Below are 6,350 nucleotides of genomic sequence, written 5' to 3'. Positions count from 1 at the left end.
AGGTGACCACATGGTGTGGCAGACCTCTCCTGACCCGCCCACTGCTCCCCTCAACAGTGTACTTCATCGATCTGCCTGTTTTGCTCCCCACTCTGTCTCTGGTGAAGCCTCTCACCGCCCCTGACCTCTGGCCTGTACCTCGGTTCTGTATGCACAAATAAATAATTCTTTAAAAAAAAAAAAGAAGTTATAGTACAAATACACAGATTACTACTCAGTGATTAAAAATTCCCCAAAGAGGAAAGGAAGCACAATAGACTATGATTGTGGACTATGAGTGATTTCGTATAGGTTGACTACCTTATGAAGGAATTCAAATATTACCTCAACTATAAATAAATAAATTAATTAATTAATAATAAACTCTTGCCATTTATAATGTGTATAAACTTTGAGGGGATTATGCTAAGTGAAATAATGAGAAGGAAAAAGGCAAATAACCAATGGTGTAGATTATAGGTGGCTATAGGTAAACAAACAAAAGAGTGAGGTAATCCCAAACCAATATAAACCCTAGAAATCTGACTAGAACTGATGCCACTGGAGAGGTCCGGGAGAGGGGAGAGAAAGTGAGGTGAGAGAGCACAAACACCTATAAGTGTCTTGGTGGTGGGCTTGGGAGGGCAACAGCACCTGAAGTGGGAGCTCCTCCACCTGTAATTTATATACAGTGCTGTAAACCAATGTGATTGCTATAAGAAATACAAATACATTTATGAAATCTAAAAATATTTCTTCAGTCTTTATTATGTGCTAGGCATCGTGCTAAGCACCTTAACTTACCTCATTTAAGCTTCTAAAGAAAAGTTTGAAGTGGCCATTATTCCTCATTCTCAGGTAAACAAGGAGAGCTAGAGAGCAGATAAGTAACCTGTCTCAGTAAATAGCTGAACTAGACCATGACCCACATTTCCCTTGAACTGCTCTAATGGCCTCCATCTGTACCGTAACTTCATTGTTTCAGTTTTCAAAGCACATCTGCCATTTCTATGCTCACCCAAGACTGGACATTTAACTCCTACTTCCAACTTTCTATATTCTTTTGATCTTAGGAGCAGGGGGATAATCCTCTTCTTTATAACCAATCTGGAGGTTGATGCCTGCCGTAGTTCGCTGACTGGATTGCTGGCTGAGTTACACTGCACTTAAACCTACTCTTCTGAAACACAATCCTATTAAATCTAGATGATAAATAAGAAATACTACATGGTTCTATATGGTGACTATACAGTAAAATGTAATGATCAAATTTTAAACTGAGAGGTGTAAAATCCTGCAGAAATATTTATCAATGTGTGCCTGATCTCTTCCTCCTTTATACAAAAAGTTGTGTTTTTAACACAGGAAAAAAAAAAAAAAGCACACACACACAAAATTCCCAAAATTTCATGTTATATTCATAGAGGGAAGAACTGTCTTTGTACAAAGACTCAAAGCATATAGTTTCCTTTTTAGTAGGTGGTAACTGACTTTTGCTTGTTTATTTTCAAGGGTGCTGAACTTATGATGTTCTTTTTAATGGATAAAACAATACTCTTGAGACATTTAAACTATTTTTAAATTTACTCCCCTTGCTGAGGTTATGTGGGGTAAAACAGCAACAGCTCAATAACATTCCAAATGAGTGAAAAAGAATGCTCGATAGGAATCTGGAGATACTGTCTTAGACAGCAGTTGTACAAAACTACAGAGCCAGATTTACACACCGTTAAACCTAAGGGATAAAGTGGATATTCATTTAACAATAGGACCACACATTTAACAATAAATACATTACTAGTGAAGAGTTTCAAAGTCTTTAGACAGAACTAGGAGGGTAACTGCTTCCACTAATATGATGTTGACACATGTAAACTTCTTTCCCTACTTAGCAGGCACAACACGAGATTTGTCTGAGACCAAAAGTAAAAATAGAATAGTCATGAAATGGGTGTAAGTTTCCCTACAGGTAATATTGTAAAAATATTCTGGTATTTATGGCATGCACCTGAGAATCTTTCTTACTCAGCCATATATGCTGAGTTAATTGACAGCTTCTATTTGTCAATCATTTGCTGTTGACTTTACAACAACCTACAAGCACTTTATTTGGAGAAGTGCCTCATTTTCTGAACTAAGTATCTTATTTCTGAAGGGAAGTGTTACTCAGTATGACTATGTAATTAGGAAGACAGAGAAAGTGAGTATGAGCTTCTAGCACTATGCTGCCACTTCCTCCTCAACTTTTTAGAGAAGTGAATGAAATCTCAGCAATTTTGAGAACCCAGCTCTTACTGGGTGATAATTAAAATAACAAACCTGTCTGCAAACCTGGAGTCAGATTTCTGGAGCTTTGCATGAATTCTGATGTCACTGATGTATTTCTTCTGTGTCTGAGTCACATTTTTCCTTTTTTTTTTTTATCTTTGCTGTTTTTATAAAAAAAAAAAAAAGTGCCTACCAAAAAAGAAATCATATTATATGTATATTATAAAATAAAAAGGACTGACATCTGACATCTGTTTATAGTTTTTTGTTTTTTGTTTTTTAAAGATTTATTTATTTGTACATACAGAACTGGGGTACAGGCCAGAGCTCAGGGGCGGTGAGAGGCTTCACCAGAGACAGAGCGGGGAGCAGAACAGGCAGATCAACGAAGTACACTGCTGAGGGGAGCAGCGGGCGGGCCAGGAGAGGTCTGCCACGCCATGTGGTCACCTCCGGGGCAGGCGGGAATTGAACTCATGCGGAAGTGGCTTTTTAGCTTCTCAGTTGCAGTGCTTTAACCCGCTGCGCCACTAGGGAGGGCCTCTGTTTATAGTTTTATGGATCTGAAATGTGTATTGTTTCAGACTTATATTTTATCCTGTTATGGGTAATTTATAAACCAGGACTAATGCGATTTAGATGTTTATTGATTCCAGGACACATCGCAAGCACCTTTTGTATCAATAGGTAAAGACTTACTTCTTTTTACTACTATACTATATACTAGTCTAGTATTTGTAATAACTACTACTATAACCCTGGGGTATGAACAGATAAAAGTATATTCAACCATTTCCCTATTTTTGAACTTTCGAGAGGCTTTTATCTTGAGATATTACAGATGATACTAAATTAAATCTCCATCTACATATATCGACCTTGCTTGCATTAAAATAGCTACTGCAGAGCTTCCTTGAAATGGGGTTACTGATTTGTATTATATAAATGGGTATACATGGGGCCTCTCTGGTGGCACAGGGATTAAAGACACAGTGCTAAGAAGCTATCCGCAGCCACTATGGCTTAAGTTCGACTCCTAGCCAGGCAGTTGACCCATATGTAGCAGCAGCCCTCTTCTGTCTCGCCCTCAACAGTGTATTTCAATAGATCTGCCTCTTCTGCTCTCCACTCTGTCTGGTGAAGCCTCTCTCCTCCCACACCTCTGGCCTACACCCCATACTTTCACTTAAGTTGATTTTTTAAAAAAAAATATTTATTTATTTATGCATACAGAACTAGGGTACAGGCCAGAGGGGTAGGGGCAATGAGACAATTCACCAGAGACAGAATGGGGAGCAGAACAGGCCCACTGATGAAGTACACAGCTGAGGGGAGCAGTGGGTGGGTCAGGAGAGGTCTGCCTCATCATATGGGAGCTCCTCCAAGGCAGAGATTGAACTCATGCTGAGGTGGCTTTAGCTTCTTAGTGCTGTACTTTAACCCACTGTGCCACCAGGGAGGGCCCACTTAAATTAATTTACACAAAAATTAATCTGATGATTCAGTTCACTTGTGATGATTTTGCATGAATAAGTTCTGAAGACTCCAAGAAGGTACATATGTAGCAACCAGTTGACAAATGGACATGAAAAAAACAGGAGGCCTGGCTGGGCATGTATGTTTTATAATGCAGCACACAACTGCATGATAAAATCTCAAATAAAAATTTGGATTTTGAACCTAGATAGAAATAACTAATATTGTCTAGTCATAAATTTTAAAGATTTTATACAATATGTTATTTTGCCATAATGGTTGATGTTCAGATCTTTGGTGATTATGCTTCATGTCTTAATGAGTGTGTTTCGAAAGAGAAGGGATTTTAGCAACTATAGAGTAAGAATGATATTTCAAAGAGAAAAAGTGATAGGAACATTTGGAACTATAATTTCTAAGCTGACAAACACTTCCTCTACCTTTTCTCATGCACAGAGGAGCTATAGTAAGGTACAAATGCATCTAGTCCTAAGTGTGTTTTTTCCTTTTGCCTCACAAATTCTTATCAAGTAAGCTATTAGCCCATCTTCTATTTTTACTTTTCATTTTCCTTTGTTTTTTTTTTTTATATATTGTGCAGAGTTAAACTACCCATTGATTTTAGGAAATGTAAGGAGAGGAGGCCACATTTTATAATGGACTTTTCTCCATAATTTATGCGGCTTCCACAAGCATCAATGTAGGAGGTAGAAGCTGCTCTGGCTAAGACCAAGGCTTGTTTCTGCACTCTCCTTAAGCCTTTGACAAAGACTTTATGAACCTTGACTGACCTTCCCCGACCATATTTTTCCAAAGCCACAGGGCAAATCTCCTGAACTTGCTGACTTGCTTGGGAGCCTGACAAAAATTTCTCTAGGCACCAAAATCATGATTTAAACATATGGCTGTCAGACTAACTTAGGACAGTTAAGTTCCTGAAATAGCTAGTTTTCCTAGAGGTATCAAATCTCTCAAGGTCACTGAAAGAGTTACTGTCATAGTTTAGCATGTTTCACTGAGCTAATAATGAAGGTTAAGAAAAGAATATCGGTCTGTTTACACATACTTCTAGATAAAGTTTCTAAGTCTTGGTATTACTTACTTGATAGAAGAAATATAACCACACCTTTAAGTCAAATTGGCCTGCATAGAAAACTGAAATAAAACACAATGTTTTGTAATATTTTCAGTTCCGTATTAACTGGTATTTGTGTTTAACTTGAGTTTCAGAATATTGATATAATTTCCTTGGTTTATGATGAAATAAATTTCATTGAAAATCTACTTATACACAATAAATAAAATAAAAAGGCTGGTATAAAAATGGATCTCCACAAGAGTTTTCCCTGATTCTTTTTGTCTCATAAAAGTTGTTTTTCAGTTTCAGAATTTGCTGAATCCATAAAAATGGCTTGTCTTCCAAGGTTCCCTTTTAGGGCTTCTGACTGCTTCCTACTTCAGTAAAATCTACTCGAATTGTCAGAAAAGAGTAAGAGATAGCAAGGGTGATTTTTATTAATTAATAAAATGTATTTGTTCATTAGTATTAATTTAATTTATTCTGTGTTATATTTTATTTGCTTTTAAGTCTTACTATGTTTTCTCTAAATATTCACTGTCTTATTGGAAAAACAGTAGAAGAGAATTGGACAGAGAGATTTTTTTCTCCTCCTATTCTAGGCTTATGTTTGAATATTAAAGTTGCTTCAGCCTTAGACATCTTATGTTGTATGCATTAACACTTGATGAATAAAATTTCTCTGGAATAATGAATTCACTTTCCTTGCAAAGGCCAATGTTTTCTCACTTTAAGTTATAACTACATAATGAAAAAAAATGATCAATCTGGGATTTCATAAGTTTTGTCTGAATGTGTAGGTTCAACTGTAATTTGGCTGCTATGTACAAACAATAAATTTCAATATTTCAAAAATTAAAGAATGTCCCAGAAAAAATTACATATTTTCACAGACTTTCATACCATAAAGATTGTGTTAACAATAACCATAGACACCAGTTGTTGAAAAAAGTTAATGGGTTAATTACTTTGAAGGTATAATTTTAGGAATACTCCATGAAAACAAATTATAAAGCATCTATTACAAATAAACTGAAGTTCAGAGAAGTGTCCACACAGTGACAGAGAAAGTCAATGCCTGAACTTTAATATTTAATTTAGAGTGTCATTTCATTGTTGCAAATATTTATGATCAGAAATATTTTCATCATTCTATGGCAGTGCTAATTGTGTAGAAGGAATCTGCCTTCATTGCCAAATCACAAATTAATGAAACCATAAAATTTACAGCAGAGTTCAAATCCAGGCTCTGATTCATAAGCCATGTGCGTCTGGATAAGATTATTCATTGTGAACCCAGGATTTCTGTGTGCATATAACAGTATTATAAGGAAGCAAATGCAAAGATGATGAGAGGGAAACAAACTACAGTTATAGCCACCAGATAGGAAGTAAATTCTTTTATGAGGAGAAATGGTATTTTAGAATCCATTCTCTCGATTTGTAAATAAAATTTGAGAATGGACCCTCCCTGGTGGTGTAGCGGGTTAAAGCACAGCACTGAGAAGCTAAAGCCACTTCCGCATGAGTTCGATCCCCGCCTGCCCCG

This window comes from Condylura cristata, unplaced genomic scaffold, assembly GCF_000260355.1.
Source record: "Condylura cristata isolate star-nosed mole 26May11 unplaced genomic scaffold, ConCri1.0 scaffold00026, whole genome shotgun sequence".
Taxonomy (NCBI): Eukaryota; Metazoa; Chordata; class Mammalia; order Eulipotyphla; family Talpidae; genus Condylura; species Condylura cristata.
Note: the sequence above shows the minus strand (reverse complement) of the source record.